We start from the raw sequence: 18,212 nt of genomic DNA, 5'->3' as shown, positions 1-18,212 counted from the left end.
AGTATACATTAAACAGAACTACATTAACAAATACCTATTAATGAATAGGAAAGGCTGTATATTGGTCAGTTAAATAAAATAGCTGAATTATTGGTATTGTTTATACTTAACTAAATGTTTTTAAATTTGACCAGCATGATATCTAAAATTCCATTGCAGAACGCTGACAAGTATAAAAACCTATAAAGAGTTAGAGCTATATCTTTTGTCACACTGTAATTATAAATAACCGGCCCAGGCAGGGGGCTGCAAACTTCCGTGCTCTACTAATTGCATACCTGTGACAGTGGAGATGATGCCGTACATGATTCTAGGTCATTTTTCACAACAAACTGTTAGTACCTGGGCCCTACTGATTACTGCAATCAGGCTCGTGTTCAGGGGCCAGAGAAAAGTGTCCAAACAGTGTAATGCCTTCTCTTCTGGTCAGAAGCTCTATTGTCCCATGTGGAGGTGCTAGGCCACTGGTGGCCAACCTGTTGCTCTAGGGCCACATGCGGCGCTTTGAGCTTTAAAATGTGACTCTTGGCTGGGAGCATCAATGAAGTATAATGTTCCAGGTGCAGGCAGGGGTAGATTGGAAAACATTCAGCTGCTTGACTGACCAAGAGCAACCGCATCTTGTGACATCCTCTGCAAAATGCAGGAAGGTCACAGTGTCACAGACAATCAAATCAAGGAAGGAGGAGGAGAGAGCATAGTGTGCTCTTCCTTCTTCATCTGTGCAGACTATTCATGTGAGATCTGATGGCATGGGAACAGGCTAATGCGCATGTAAGTAGATGAGGGCATTTGGGGAGATCTGATGGCATGTATAAGGAATTTGGGCAGATCTAATGGCATGTGGTGATCTTGATGGGCATGTAAACGGCACCTGGTGAGGTCTGATGGCATTTAAGGGACATGTGGTGAGATCGAGTAGTATGTGGGAAGGCTGATGGACATGCAAGGGGCATGTGGGGACATATAATGGATTGCAAGGGGCATGTGGTGAGGTCTGATGGCATGTAAGGGGCATGTGTGGAGGTCTGATGGAATGTATGAGGAATGTTGATAGATCTTATAGCATGTGGGAAGCTGATGTAAGGGACATGTCAGGATTTCCCAGGTATGACCACGGAGAGGGGCTAAGTGGTTATAATGAGTTTATTAACAAACACAGATGACAAGGTAACTCACAAAACAGTTCAATGTGCAGATGAGAAACAACAGGTAACTGCAATAGTAGATTTCAACAGGTAGCGTGGAACTATAAGTACCAGGTATAATGGTTGAAGATGCAGGAGTCCAGTAGCAGGGTAACAGCAGTAATGAATTCAATGGAGAAACATGCAGGAGTCCAGATAGCAGATAATAGCTGACAACTTGGTAATGCAGACAGTAGCTGACAACTTGGTAATGCAGACAGTAGCTGACAACTTGGTAATGCAGACAGTAGATGACAACTTGGTAATGCAGACAGTAGCTGACAACTTGGTAATGCAGACAGTAGCTGAGCACATGGAAATGCAGACTGGAGCTGAGCACATGGAAATGCTCACAGGAACAAAGCACATGGAATTGCTCACAGGAGTGACCTGATGATCTGGCCCAGACCGTATGAAGCAGGCAGGTTAATATAGGCCTCATGCAGGTGACAACTCTCAGTAATCAAGGAGAATGATCAAAGTAGCACAGTGGCCCCTTTGGTGGGCAGTGGTACTACAAATAGAATACATAATGAATCCAATAAAGTCACTGCAGACAGCAGCTGCAGAGTGCAAGTCGTGACAGTACCCCCTCCTTAAAGGGTGGATTCCAGACGCCCAAATACTAGGAATGGTCGGAAAGGTCAGAGTCATAATCCAGAATTGGGCATGTAGTTGAGAAGGCTTCATGCAAGTACGGGAAGGGTATAAAAACCACACCACAGGGGAGTTGAGATCCAGGAGAATCTTTCTTCTTCTTCATTTTCTTTTTGTGGTTTTTAGAAGATTGCTGGAAATGGAGCGAAGAAAATGATAATCTCAAGGTTGGAGTAACCGGAGATAGAACATGTGGCATAGATGAAGCACTGGGAGTGGGATTGGCAGGTGCTGGTGTAAATTCTTTGATCATAGCCTCAGTAAAAAGTTGTCAATCAGACAGGATGGGATCTTGGGCTTCAATTAAGGGCTCTCCCCATTCCAGAGCTTCCCCTGTAAAGTTGGCCAACATGTAAAACACCTGCTTTCGTTGAGTATCAAGGAGGTCAGATACAAAGGGAAAATAGGATATACAAAACTTAATGAGAGCATGAAATTGCTGAATATCCCCATTGAAGGTAGGTGGTAGCTCAGACTTTTCAGCAGGCTCGGACTGGGCGGCAGGCTTGGCATGGACAGCACTGTGAGAAGCCTCAGGGCAGACAGCGCTGTGAGAAGCCTCAGGGCAGACAGCGCTGTGAGAAGCCTCAGGGCAGACAGCGCTGTGAGAAGCCTCAGGGCAGACAGCGCTGTGAGAAGCCTCAGGGCAGACAGCACCAAGTGGCAACTCGGGCTGAACCGCATGGACAGGCAACTCGGGCTAAACCGCATGGACAGGCAACTCGGGCTGAACCGCATGGACAGGCAACTCGGGCTGAACCGCATGGACAGGCAACTCTGGAGTGGGCTGGAAGGACAGGATCCCCTCTGGAGCGGACTTTAAGGGCAGCGCCCCCTCTTGAGCGAACTGTAAGGGCAGCGTCCCCTCTTGAGCGGACTGTAAGGGCAGCGCCCCCTCTTGAGCGGACTGTAAGGGCAGCGCCCCCTCTTGAGCGGACTGTAAGGGCAGCGCCCCCTCTGGAGAAGTCTTTAAGGGCAGCGCCCCCTCTGGAGAAGTCTTTAAGGGCAGCGCCCCCTCTGGAGAAGTCTTTAAGGGCAGTGCCCCCTCTGGAGAAGACTGCAAGGGCAGTGCCCCCTCTGGAGAGGACTACAAGGGCAGCGCCCCCTCTGGAGAGGACTGCAAGGGCAGCGCCCCCTCTGGAGAGGACTGCAAGGGCAGCGCCCCCTCTGGAGAAGTCTTTAAGGGCAGCGCCCCCTCTGGAGAAGTCTTTAAGGGCAGCGCCCCCTCTGGAGCAACCTTTAAGGGCAGGGCCCCCTCTGGAGCAACCTTTAAGGGCAGCGCCCTCTCTGGGTTAAACTGGGGAACCCGGATTCTCATGGGAGCAGATAACGTGTCTGGAATGGAGACAGAAGCTTGTAACTCAGAGCTGGAGATAGAGGTTGAAGATGGTCGGAGTCTACGGAGCGGGCAATTCTGTAAAGAATGTAAATCACTGGCACAATAAAAACACAGTTTGTAGGTCCTCCTGCGCCATCGCTCCTCTTCAGTCAGGTGGGGACATGGAGCACCTGAAAACCTGGAATTTGTTACAGGACTATTGGGAGGTGCTGCTTGCAGAGAGTCAAAGGCAGACAAATTTGATAATGAAAGGTTAGCAGCACAGTTAGACTCCTTACTACAGCATGTATCAGGGGTGGAAACTGGAAGTTGTTTGAGCACTTGATTCAACAAAGAAGATACTTGCACTATTTGAGTGCGAAGTTGCAGAATGTCCACTTGGAGCAATTGAAACAGGGAATTTTCGGAGGAAATAGTAGCCATGGTCTTAATGAATACAGAGTAGGTCACTCCCCTGGAAATCCTTTTCAAAAAGGGATGAATGCCGTGCAGCAGCAGGCTCGGTATAATGGCCAGATCATACGGTCAGGATTTCCCAGGTATGACCACGGAGAGGGGATAAGTGGTTATAATGAGTTTATTAACAAACACAGATGACAAGGTAACTCACGAGACAGTTCAAAGTGCAGATGAGAAACAACAGGTAACTGCAATAGTAGATTTCAACAGACAGTGTGGAACTATAAGTACCAGGTATAATGGTTGAAGATGCAGGAGTCCAGTAGCAGGTAACAGCAGTAGAGAATACAATGAAGTAATTTGCAGGAGTCCAGATAGCAGACAACAGCAGTAGTGAATTCAATGGAGAAACATGCAGGAGTCCAGATAGCAGATAACAGCTGACAACTTGGTAATGCAGACAGTAGATGACAACTTGGTAATGCAGACAGTAGATGACAACTTGGTAATGCAGACAGTAGATGACAACTTGGTAATGCAGACAGTAGATGACAACTTGGTAATGCAGACTGGAGCTGACAACTTGGTAATGCAGACTGGAGCTGAGCACATGGAAATGCTCACAGGAACAAAGCACATGGAAATGCTCACAGGAGTGACCTGATGATCTGGCCCAGACCGTATGAAGCAGGCAGGTTAATATAGGCCTCATGCAGGTGACACAACTCTCAGTAATCAAGGAGAATGATCAAAGTAGCACAGTGGCCCCTTTAGTGGGCAGTGGTACTACAAATAGAATACATAATGAATCCAATAAAGTCATTGCAGACAGCAGCTGCAGAGTGCAAGTCGCGACAGGAGATGTGGGGAGGTCTAATGGCATGAAAAGGGAATATGGGGAGGTTTGATGGCATGTAAATGGCATGTGTTGAAATCTAGTTGCATGTGGGGATGTCTAATTTGCATGTGGAGAGTTATAATGACATGTGGGGAGGTCTGATGGACATGTAAGGGACATGTGGGGAGGTCTGATGTGCATATAATGAACATGTGGGGAGATCCGATCGTATGTGGGGATATGCAATGGCATGTGGGGAGGTCTGATAACATGTGGTGAAGGCTGATGTGCATATGAGAGGCATGTAGGGAGATTTGATTGCATTAGCAAGCTGTTGTAAATTATGTTATATCTTCAATGTATATGTGTATAGTATTAACAAAAATAATTATTAGTGCACTTCGCAGAATAAAAAGAATCTTACGTGCTGCTTGGGACCTAGAGCAACCCCTATTCCCTAGACAACATTCATATAAACAAAGACAGCAGGACTGATTTTTTTCGTTCTACCTTGGATAATTACATAAACTATACAGGGGTTTCAACATAGATCACAGCCTGATTGCTTAAGAAACTCTTCAGCCTCAACTCATTGTCTAATCATCACAGACAAGATTGCAGCTCATGGGTATACCAAGATAGGAATGTGGTAATTCCTCTTGATCCATAGACTTGTGAGAACATGAACCAATGAACCTTTTTAATATACGATTCCTACTATTTCCTTTTTATACATATATTTCCTTTTACCATCCATATCAAAATGCCGTTATGCAAGCTTAATATTTAAATTTTCTAGTACTCGGAAAACTTATATGTTTTCTTATCGTCAGAATGCAGTCATGTGACATTATCTCCGTTGAGGCATACTGAGGTGTAGACCTGCGCTATGCAGAAAAGGTATACTATCATTAACAGTTCAGTAATTGGATCTATTTATTGCATGTCTGTGTCACGGGCACTAGGAGTCTTTACCCAGGGATCACCAGGTGATAAGCTTACCAGAGCAGTATAGGTGGTAATATGGTACTCTGGTAGCGGGGTGATCACGGAACAGGAGACAGCAGATGATAGAGATGCTCGGGAAAGTCTATGACTAGCAGCACTGGTAATATATATGTAGTAATACACGAGGAACTGAATGGACAAAGGACACGTGAGGGTAGTCAGCGGTCTGCGTTTAGCAAGTTGTACCGCTGTCTGGGTGAAGGAATGGGATCCAGGTGAAGGTATCCGGGAAGTCAGTGGTCTGCGTTAGCAAGTTGTACCACTGCTATGTGAGAGGACACTGGAACAGGTGACACTGGAAACAGGAATCAGTGGTCTGCCTCTAGCAAGTTGTACCACTGAATATATATGTGAGGAGGAGCACGGGGAGAGACTGCAATACAGAGGATACACGGGCACCTTGAGCTTGATCCACAATGACATACACAATATAGTAATGACTGAACAGCACTGCAATAATATAAAGTCACAGAAACTATCCGGGCAAAAGATAACACCGTCAATGATGGCAAAAGTCTCAGCGGATAGTAAGCTCCAGAGGAGAACAACTCAGTCCAGCAAGATATGCAATACACCAGCACAGTCAATGAGAAGTATGCATACCGTGGTTCAGGAGCAGGCTGTCAGACAGGAGTGAAGAGATACCTGAACGGCTGGAGGCCGGCAGGATGCGAAGTCCCTGGAGGGTGAAGCGGTAATCAAGTAGGTGCAGCGCACAGGTAGGTAGACCAGCAGGGAACAAATACTCAGGAAGCAGTAGTAAGTAGAACTGGACTCCTGGAGGACCCTGAAGAGTAGCGATGGTCTAGACGAGAGGAAAGCAGTGAGGCGCAGATCCGATGCAGACTGGCGAGTAGAGACCAGCAGGAACACTGAGAAGCACGGAGAGCGGATCAGCTGCTGCAGACACGAGTAGAACTGAGGAGTAGCAGCCAGCAGGACTCTGTAGGTACACGGAGGTAGCGGATAGCAACCAGCAGGTGCAGCCACGATGAAACACGGGAGAGTAGAGCTGAGCTGGAACTGTTGAGCACGGAAAGCAGCGGATAGGAATCAGTTGTAGCAGTCTCGAGGAAACACGGGAGAGTTGAGATGAGCTGAAGACTGTAGCGCACGGAGGCAGCAGATAGGAATCAGCCAAACAGTCACGATGAAACACAGGAGAGTTGAAGTGGTCTGGAGACTGTAGTGCACGGAGGCAGCGGATAGGAATCAGCTAACAGTCACGATGAAACACAGCAGAGTTGAAGTGGTCTGAAGACTGTAGTGCACGGAGGCAGCGGATAGGAATCAGAATGGCATTGAGTCCACGAAAATCTATGCAGGGGCGTAGTGATCCATCCTTCTTTTTTACGAAGAAGAACCCGGCTCCAGCGGGAGAGGTGGAAGGTCGAATAAACCCTCGCTGGAGATTCTCCTGGATGTAATCAGATGTAGCTTGAGTTTCAGGTAACGAAAGTGGATAGACCCGACCCCTAGGAGGAGTCTTGCCAGGTAGAAGATCGATCGGACAATCCCATAAACGATGAGGAGGAAGACGTTCAGACTGAGCTTTATCAAAAACATCGGCAAATGAAGCATACTGAGGAGGGAGTCCCGGTGAGGAAGATGAGATGGAAGATTGCTGTATTTTAAGAGAAAGACAACGATGATGACATTCAGCTCCCCAAGACGTAACTTGAGGAGTGCGCCAGTCAATCTGGGGAGAATGACATTGAAGCCATGGAAGGCCTAAGACAATCGGACTTGTTGTAACAGGAAGAATTAAAAACGAAATCTCTTCATGGTGTAGCACACCAATCTGAAGCGTTACTGGAGACGTACTCTGGGTGATGAGACCATTGATGAGACGTGATCCATCTATAGCAGTCACAGTAATCGGTGTTTTCAAAGTAATCACTGGTAGGGACCATTGATTCACTAGGGATTTAGAAATGAAATTTCCTGCTGCTCCAGAATCAATTAGTGCTTGAGACTCAAAGGATTTGGTAGCAAAAGAAATCGTAACATCAAAAGCGCAGACTTTTAAATTCGTAGAAGATGGAGAGGACTCCAGGGACCCTAACTTCACCTCTCCAGAACTAGTTAGGGCCTGGCATTTCCCGATTTCTTAGGGCAAGAACTGAGCATATGTGTGGAATCAGCACAATAGATACAAAGTCTATTCTTTACTCTTCGGTTCCTCTCCTCTAAAGTTAATTTGGAACGTCCTATCTCCATGGGAATCACAGAAGGTGAAGCTGGACGAAATTGAGGGGTTGAGCGAAGAGGTGCTTTAACTGAAGTTGTTTTCTCAGATTCTCTTTCACGAAACCTCATGTCTACACGATGGCAAAGAGAGATCAAATCTTCTAATGACGTAGGAAGCTCTTGGGTAGTCAGTGCATCTTTAATTTTATCGGAGAGCCCCTGCCAGAAGGCGGCAATTAATGCTTCAGTGTTCCACTGAAGTTCAGAGGCTAATATCCTAAATTGAATGACGTTCTGGCCTACTGTATGAGAACCCTGACGTAAACGAAGAATGCTGGAAGCAGCGGAGGTCACACGACCTGGTTCATCGAACACACTTCGGAACATAGAAATGAATTTGGCACTATCTTGTAATACAGGATCGTTTCTCTCCCACAGAGGGGAGGCCCAAGCCAGAGCTTGTCCAGAAAACAATGAGATAAGATAGGCCACTCTGGAACGATGGGTAGAAAAATTTTGAGGTTGGAGCTCAAAATGAACTGAGCATTGGTTGAGAAAACCCCTACAAGTTTTGGGGTCTCCATCGTACTTTGACGGAGTAGGCAGGTGTAGCGTGGGAGCTGTAGACACCTGGGATGGCACTGGGGAAACGGAGGAAAGCACAGGAGCTTCAACATTAGCTGTAACGGTCTGTCCAGATGTTCCTTGGGAGGCTAACGACTGGTACCATTGAAGTAACAGCTGTTGGCGAGCATCCTGTTGCTCCACACGGGTGACCAGATGCTGCAGCATCTCTTTGGCTGTAGGTTCCGTATCTGGGTCTGTCATGGCCTGATCTTACTGTCACGGGCACTAGGAGTCTTTACCCAGGGATCACCAGGTGATAAGCTTACCAGAGCAGTATAGGTGGTAATATGGTACTCTGGTAGCGGGGTGATCACGGAACAGGAGACAGCAGATGATAGAGATGCTCGGGAAAGTCTATGACTAGCAGCACTTGTAATATATATGTAGTAATACACGAGGAACTGAATGGACAAAGGACACGTGAGGGTAGTCAGTGGTCTGCGGTAGCAAGTTGTACCACTGCTATAGTGAGGAAGAATGTCCAACAGAAACGAGGAGGTGATGAGAGTCAGCAGTCTGTGTTTAGCAAGTTGTACCGCTGTCTGGGTGAAGGAATGGGATCCAGGTGAAGGTATCCGGGAAGTCAGTGGTCTGCGTTAGCAAGTTGTACCACTGCTATGTGAGAGCACACTGGAACAGGTGACACTGGAAACAGGAATCAGTGGTCTGCCTCTAGCAAGTTGTACCACTGAATATATATGTGAGGAGGAGCACGGGGAGAGACTGCAATACAGAGAATACACGGGCACCTTGAGCTTGATCCACAATGACATAGACAATATAGTAATGACTGAACAGCACTGCAATAATATAAAGTCACAGAAACTATCCGGGCAAAAGATAACACCGTCAATGATGGCAAAAGTCTCAGCGGATAGTAAGCTCCAGAGGAGAACAACTCAGTCCAGCAAGATATGCAATACACCAGCACAGTCAATGAGAAGTATGCATACCGTGGTTCAGGAGCAGGCTGTCAGATAGGAGTGCAGAGATACCTGAACGGCTGGAGGCCGGCAGGATGCGAAGTCCCTGGAGGGTGAAGCGGTAATCAAGTAGGTGCAGCGCACAGGTAGGTAGACCAGCAGGGAACAAATACTCAGGAAGCAGTAGTAAGTAGAACTGGACTCCTGGAGGACCCTGAAGAGTAGCGATGGTCTAGACGAGAGGAAAGCAGTGAGGCGCAGATCCGATGCAGACTGGCGAGTAGAGACCAGCAGGAACACTGAGAAGCACGGAGAGCGGATCAGCTGCTGCCGACACGAGTAGAACTGAGGAGTAGCAGCCAGCAGGACTCTGTAAGTACACGGAGGTAGCGGATAGCAACCAGCAGGTGCAGCCACGATGAAACACGGGAGAGTAGAGCTGAGCTGGAACTGTTGAGCACGGAGAGCAGCGGATAGGAATCAGTTGTAGCAGTCTCGAGGAAACACGGGAGAGTTGAGATGAGCTGAAGACTGTAGCACACGGAGGCAGCAGATAGGAATCAGCCAAACAGTCACGATGAAACACAGGAGAGTTGAAGTGGTCTGGAGACTGTAGTGCACGGAGGCAGCGGATAGAAATCAGCTAACAGTCACGATGAAACACAGGAGAGTTGAAGTGGTCTGGAAACCACAGGAGTAGAAGTGGTCTGGAAACCACAGGAATCAGCAGCGCTGAATACACGAGGAAACACAGGAACACCTTCAGAGGCTCATGGGGAATGAGACTCCAAGATCAGGCAACGAGGTATGGACAGCAGGTGCTTTAAATAGGGAGTGTTGCCTGATCAGCCAATTAAGTTAAAGGAACAGGTACTGAAAGTTTTGAAAGGGCTGCGCATGCGCAGACCCTCAGGATGGTGGACGGCCACGGTTCCTAAACACACGGGAAGAAGCACTCACAGTCTGGTGAGTGACAGTCTGCACATAGGTATTGATTTCTCTTTATATTTGTTTCATTTTTAGACTGAGAGGACGCGTCCTGTGTTTAGCCATATTTTTACTTCAGTCACTGCTACAGTTTTCATAGGGGTTCCAATTTTATTTATTTACTTTTATCTGGTTATTACCTATATGGCTAGTTTTTATTAATAAAATCACATTTCTTTTTTACAGATTGTGTACATACAAGAGCATATTTGTAAGACTGAATGGTTAACTGACATCAGTAGACTTTAAGCTGTGCACTGGGAATTTCTTTGTTTATATGTTTATGGTATATATACTGGGGTTTATACTGGGTATATGCATATGCACATACATATAAAAGGTAAAGTTGGCTCTTTGCGGTACCTATAGATATTTTTTGCTCTTGGTCTCTGCCTGTTGGCCACCCCTGTCTTAGGCTCTTCCAAGGCTATGAGCATCTCACTGGCTATAAAGATGTTCATTGCAATGTGAACATCTGTGATCAGAGATACTCATAGTTCTATCAGCTTCTCTGTGAAAGAGGAGACATCATATCCCCAGAACGATGTATGTGGGAATCTGGGGGATCTCTGTGTTCTAGTGGGAGTGTTTGTGCATAAGGATTGTGTCTGTGTCTATGCAAAAGAGGGGAGCTCTGTGCAATAGGGACTGATGTATGGGAAAAGGGAAGGGGCTGTATGTGCAAATGGGGGTGTCCAATCAAAAGTGCCAAAGTTGTGCAAACAGATGTCTCTGTATGCAAATCAAGGAAAGTCTGTGCTGCATTATAGACTGGGCAATGTAATGGATGCAGTCATGTTGGGGGACCTAGCCCAGATTTTGCACAAAGGACCAGGATTCTCTAGATACAGCACTGCTGGTACAAATAAGATTAGAGGAAGTAGCGCACACTGCACAGTAATTTAAAGCTTCATAATTCTGAATGATCTTTTGCAGATTAGATAATAAAAATATTGTATACAATGATGAATTCAAACTCACAACTTAATAATTAATACTATATACATTTTTTGAAAAGGCTGACATTGTTTTTTGGCCTGCAATTTTATTTTTTGCTGCTGATGATGGAGGAAATATTATGTTACCCTGTTCCTTCTATCAAAGCTGCATCTAAAATATTTAGTATTACTGAATACTCCATTTTACTGTGCTGATATCTAAGAGGACCTATATATTCAACTGTTTACAGTACATGTATAAAATACATAAATATCCTATTTAGTTTTATATTTCTTTGCAGCTGTAACCTTTATATAGTTGCATCTTTATTTACTGCATGTTGATGTACCCATGCCATGACCCACAAGGATATGCATGACATGTGGGAAAGGGTTAAGGAGCACAAAACCACTTAATCTGCCAAAAAGTGACTTCACCTTGCCCCCGAAAAAAAAAAAAAGAAACAAACTATCTAACACTATGAGCCTGACTGTCAAGGCACACTCTGCACATTCCCAGAACCTGCCCTGTCTGTTGCGTCGAAACGCGAAGGACACTTACTACAGCCTACTATTTCAGGGTGTGAATGGGACAGGGAAGGGGCATTTTAGTTCATTTACAGTAGGGGCATGCCAAACTCAAGTGCTTGCAGCCATGTCTGAATCCAGCTCAAAATTATTTGTTTTTTATGCCGTATCTCTTGCTCCAGCTAAAGTTCTGATCTGTAGCGATGACAGCCTTGTTTACATGCTATAACATGTGTTTGCAATCATGAGCAGCTGTAAAAATGTATTTTATGCTCAGTAGACAATAACAACATCCTAATAAATGTATTTTATGTAAAAGAAAAATTTAAAAAATACTTTTTATTTTTAACTGTTTTTTTCATTAATACAGATATTAACAGGTGACATTAATTCAATAAGTTTTCTGGCTAATTTATCACCCACATAGGCATTGGAGGTATCCTGCAGCATCTTGTGTAGTAGAGCACAGCAGACCTGCCCCCGATTTCAACAGCACACGTATCTTGAGATCCGTGCCTTGATGAATTCGGGACTACGCAAAGCCTAAATACATGCGTTTAATACTAACGCAGGTTGCACTCAGAATGCGCGCCTTGATGAATCAGGCCCTATATCTTCAGTTACCCTCTGACTTTTCCCAAAATGCAATCACAACCCAATTTAATCAGTTACTGTAAACCAAACATTTCCCTCAATAAATGTATATAAAAACCAAGCTTATATGACATTCAGTTTTCTTATGAAAACAAAGACAGAACATTAAATGTGATTTATTATATCTTTTATTAATAAGGCACCCAAAAGTTCTCCAGTGCTGTACATGGAAATTACAGTAGTAAGCACTACACAGACAGCAATGATCCATAATACATTACATTACAAAATATATTACTAATATAAATATAGTTATACAAAGACCAGATATCTACTTATAAACAGATTACACATGGATAGCTTGGTAATGCAGAGCAAGTTATTTTTGATACAGTGAGTAAGATTAATGGCAATGTCCAACATGAAGTTGGTCTGGGCTTAAGAAAACCGGGCTAGGTAAGCAGGTCTAGAGATAAGAAGATAATGCAATATTAGAAGGAGTAGACAATGAAAGAGGACCATACACAGCAGACGTGAGGGACAAAGGAGAGGGTAGTGTTAACAACAGAGAAAGGGGGGGTGAGGGAGACCTGGATGGAAGATAATATGATTTCAGTCTTCGAAATATTAAGTCTTAGAAATAGCTGGAACTTTCAAGATGAAATGCCTGAGACAGCAGGAGACACAAGAGATGAGGGAATGGGAGAGGTCAGGCGAGGATAGAGAGATTTGGGTGTCATTAGAGGTCTGCATGTGTGGGAGAAGGTCATGCATCTGAAAGAGAGAGCAGAGGGAGAGGTGATGTATCAGGGGATAGCCAAATATGGTGATGCCAAGCAGGTTGAAGGAGCTTGCAATAAAGACATCATGGATGGAGGCCAGTTTGTTGCATACTGGAGAAACCGTTTAAAGGTGTTTGCCTGGATGTCCATTATGTAAAGATATTTTATAAATTGCTGCTACATAACAGGTGAAAGATTCTGTAAATGATTCAAAAGTTTGTTCTGGACAGATTTATGGAACATACTGACTGCTATTAACATCAGGAGACTGTTTTGTATTCAGCCCCTAGTGGGTCGCTACTCTGCTCCCTTTAAGGTGGAATCTTTCTGGCTGTGATTACCAAGTGTTCTATTTCAACTATACAGACTATTTTTATTGTATGAGTTGCTAATATATAGATAAATATATATACATAAAACCTACTTTAGGGTATTAATATAGATATATGTACAGTATATATTATTATTATTATTATTATTATCTTTGATTTATAAGGCGCCACAAATGGTCCGCAGCACAGTACAGTACATATACAGAAAACAGAACCAAGACACAACATGATACAAAAATATATACAAACACAGGTGACAGGGTAAAGCAAATCAGATTATATCTGACAGATAGTGAAAGGGATGGTAGAAATCAGCGAGAAAAATGCCAAAGCTTAAGAAAATAGGGCTAACGAAGCAGGCCAAGAGGTACAGAGGGTGAAGGAACAGTAGAAGGAGCACACAAGGAAAGAGGGCCCTGCTCATGAGAGCTTACAACCCAAAGGGAAGGGAGAGACACAAATAGGGTGGTACTAACTGGGGGAGAGAGCCGTATATATATATGGAAGTATCACCTGTCCATCCAGCTAGCAGAGGGGGATGTAAAGCCTGAGTTGCCCATTATGCAGTGTGACCAATGTCGAACAAGTTGGCCGGCGATTAGGGAGTTGTTGAACTTCAGGGTTGCAAGAAAATGGTGTGGAATACTTTGCTGTAAACTACTTTACCATTCTGACAATAAAAATGCAAAGAAAAACCAAGAAGTTATTGGGGGGGTGTCATTGGAAGGGTGCTCGTGACACAATATATATATTTTAGTTGCTGTTTAGGTGACCTTAGGTATCCCTTTTCTGAGTTCTGTACCTAGCTTGTTTTGATCTTGTGACAGGTCTATTTTAATCTATATATATATATATATTTTTTTATTATTATAATTCTTACTTATTATATGGTGGTTACCTTCATTTCTGGGCTACCAATTGTTTGCTATACTTTATTAATGTAGTTATTTTATTTATTCATTTATTTTTTTATATACTGTGTTTTATTAAGTTGGCTTCTTGTGTTAGCTAAGTAGACTGCTTTTCTACTGATATGTAATGAGATCCAACATTGGAAATGATCAGGCGACTCTCAAAAAATATTTGAAGTGGGGTTTGACTCTAAGGGGCATATTCAATTAGCTTTCGGATTTGCGGTAACGCGCCGGAACAGCCGCGAAACGTAATACACGTTACCGCAATAACGTGGATTTTCGTTCGCAGCCCATAGGGTTGCGTACGAAAATCCGCGTTAATGCGGTACCGTAATACCCGCAAGAACGCGCACTTTTTGCGGTAAGAATCCGAAAGCTAATTGAATATGCCCCTAATAGTCTTCAAATCCTCGACAATTAAGGATGACGCAATGTTTACTGATAATTGGAATAGAGCTGTGGATGATTGCTCTTTTGCACTCAGTAAGATTCTTGTTAAATATTGACAGAAATAAATGGCTATTCTTAGAGAAGAGATAGAAATATAACAAATAGAATCCTAGTGCTAATCTAGATTGACACCGGCCAACCAGAGGTTCGGAGTCTAACAAGCTCCCCGGAGTTCACCAAGAACCGCATCAAAGCGAGATGGGCCTAGCTGCCGAGAGCTCGCAGGTCGCTGTCCACTGACCTGCCTCAAGATGTAGCACTGTGGATGGCGAGGACACTGGTATGTAGTATATGATAGTGGTCAGAGTAGTCAGACAGTCGGCTCTAGGTACACTATCTAGCGGCAAAGTGCAGAATCAGCAGGCGGTATCAGGGTCAGTGCAAGCAGGGTCTGGTAAAACAATCTGGTGGTGAAATGCAGAATCAGCCGGTGGTATCAATGTCAGGGCAAGTTGGGTGTGGTAACACAATCTGACAGCAAAGTGCAGAATCAGCAGGCAGCATCAGGGTCAGGGCAACCTGGGATTGGTAACACTGTAGGCAGGCAAACACTGAGGCAGTGGGAAGTCAACAAGCCAGGGTCAGTACACAGGAGAGCAGGAATGGTCAGCCAAGCAGAAACTGGTACACAGAAGACAATCAGGACACAGGAAAGCTCAAGGAAAGCGCTCAGGAATGGGAGTCAGGATGCCAACAAATTGATCTGACACTAAACGTGTGTCAGAGCGAGGTATAAATACCTTTGTAGTTTCCAATTTCCCACCCTGGTTTGTGGTCATGTGACCACCAATACCCAGAAGCGCGGCACAGACAGAGAAGACAGGAACAACCCTGGAGTGAGGAGAGTTGAGTTTCGTGACAAGATAAAAGTCAGAAGATGCTAAAGAACTTTAAGGATCATCCTTAATTTATTAAAAAGGATGAGGAGAGGAACAGGAAAATTGAGAGATGTGAACACTGCTTAACTAACACTAAAAAGGATAAACTCAAGAGAGACCAAGGGGATTGTTACAGTAATTAGATCAGAACCTATAACAAGATATTTTTTTTAAGTTAAAGATTAATACCAGAAATGAAACTGATCTACTAGTAAATCTAGACCAAACCAGACCCCTTTCCAATTAAACATCTCCTAATTTGTATAATTCACACTATAGAAGAAAACATTCACAAGAGGTAAAGAAGAGGGGTCAATCAGATCAGTTTGTAAGTCTTAATCATGCTTATGAACCAGAGATGGGAACTGGTGCAAAATAATAATTTCCCTATAAACAAGATACTCAAGAGACTTTCTTTTAGAGACAGAAGCACCAGATACCAAGGAGCAGGAAAATAATTTAGGTGTCAGCAACCAATTTATCCAAAAGAGGGAGAGAACCGGATCCAAAAATTCCACCAAAATATATTACACAATTAAAGAAATCTGGGGTATATTTACTAAACTGCGGGTTTGAAAAAGTGAATATATTGCCTATAGCAACCAATTAGATTCTAGCTGTCATTTTGTAGAATGCACTAAATAAATGATAACTAGAACCTGATTGGTTGCTATAGGCAACATCTCCACTTTTTCAAACCTGCAGTTTAGTAAATATACCCCCTAGTCTCTTCAACCTCTGTTTTAGAATACTCTCCCACATGAATCAGCCCTCTTGCTCAAATAACTAAAATATGTCCCTACTGCTAATCCTTATTTGTTTGGGCTGTTTTGTTGACCTGAAAAAAATTGTATTAAATGTATATAGACAAATTTATTATTTTTTTCAAAAGAAGAACCCAGAGTTTTCTACTAAGGAGTCTGTTCAGTTGGACAATTATTTAAAAATGTTTGGCCTCCTTACAACAAGAAAAATACTGACACATTAACATTTATTTGATGCTGATTTGGTTGATGGTGTGGAAAAAGATAAAATATTTACAAGAAAGTTCATATGGACAGCTTAATTAATTCTATACAAAAATATCAAATGTCAAATAACCCTACTATAGCCTTAGAGAATTTCTGGATTTATTGGACACAGGTTTAGAAGATTGTGCAATATCTAAGGACTCTTATCAATTTATTTTGGTAACACATCTTGGCACACCCACTTTCTATTCTTTGCCTAAAACATATGCAAGTCCCTCACCTCACTTTTGAGTTGGCCAATTTTTCTGGTGTAAGGTTACTTACCATAAATCTTTAACATTATGGTGCTTGTTTACTTGAACTGCATGTTACTTCACTAGTTTCACATAGTAAAGACGCTGTACATTTTTTGACTCTTATTACTTTAAGATAGTTTTTCATTATCCATGTGGGATGTTGAATCTTTGTACAAAAATATTCCACACTGGGGCTGGAGGTAATAACATTTCATTAAGATGAGGATTTCACTGTTTTGCAGACACAGCGATAATTTACCCTATTTTTTTATTGGTTTCATATTAATACATAATTACTTTTGTTTGGTTCTCAACTTTTTCTTCAAATTCTTGGTACTGCCATGGGCATCTGGTTCTTCTTGAGATATGCCAACCTTTATATGGCACATTTTGAAAGAGTTTTCTGGATTGAACCTGGTGCTTTATGAATGGTACAGCGACAATTTTTTCTTCATTTAGAATGGGGACTCTATTCCTATTTCATCCTGTGTCACTTATTTTAATTGTAACATTTATGAATTAATATTCACTAGTATGCACAACACTTCACTCATTTATTATTTAGATATTGCTCTGTAAGTCAAAAAGGGAAAATTACATACACAAAGTTACTGAAAATAAGTGGATTCTAACCAGTGTCTATATTATGATATTTGTCACCTCAGCAGTTAGAAAAATGATATAACGAAAGGACAGTTTCTTAGCTTTATAAGAAATTGTTCTGATGTTGAGTCATTTAAGACACAGAGGGGCATATTCAATTCTTTTGAATTCCCATGGCGTTAAAACTATTACCGTTATTACGGTAATAGGAAGCTGGATTTCAGCCCGCGGCTCAGGGAGCTGCGAGCTGAAATCCAGCGAGAAAACTACCGTAATAACGGTATTTACGTGCACTATTACCGTAATAACAGTAATAGTGCACGCGCTGCGAGATTTTTAGCGTTTTCCCCAACAATTGAATATGCCCCAGATTCTAGCTTAATTACATCATTTGTTGGCCAAGACATTTAGTGCTGAATGCTTATTCTGAGTCCCTCACAATTGATAAGGAATTGTTGTTATGTCCTAATCCTAAATTGAAAATATGATAAAAAGATACTTCTCACTTTTGAATCTCAATTTAATGCGTATGCAAATTATATTAGGTAAATTATTCAAAATAATTACTCCTTGCTACATTTGTATTATAAATTAAAACCAATATTAGAATATTCAATTAAGGTTTATATCAAAGCACAAAATCTAAAATCTCCCCAAGTTTTTTTAACTGAGAAAAGATAGAAAAGACTGCATAACAGATTATAAACTTCTTTGGCTACTGCAGAAACCTGTGGGGTTTTTCTGCTATGTACTAATGGATGTATTACCTGT

Source organism: Mixophyes fleayi, chromosome 4, assembly GCF_038048845.1.
Source record: "Mixophyes fleayi isolate aMixFle1 chromosome 4, aMixFle1.hap1, whole genome shotgun sequence".
In the NCBI taxonomy this organism is placed as follows: domain Eukaryota; kingdom Metazoa; phylum Chordata; class Amphibia; order Anura; family Limnodynastidae; genus Mixophyes; species Mixophyes fleayi.
This window is presented reverse-complemented; position numbering follows the sequence as displayed.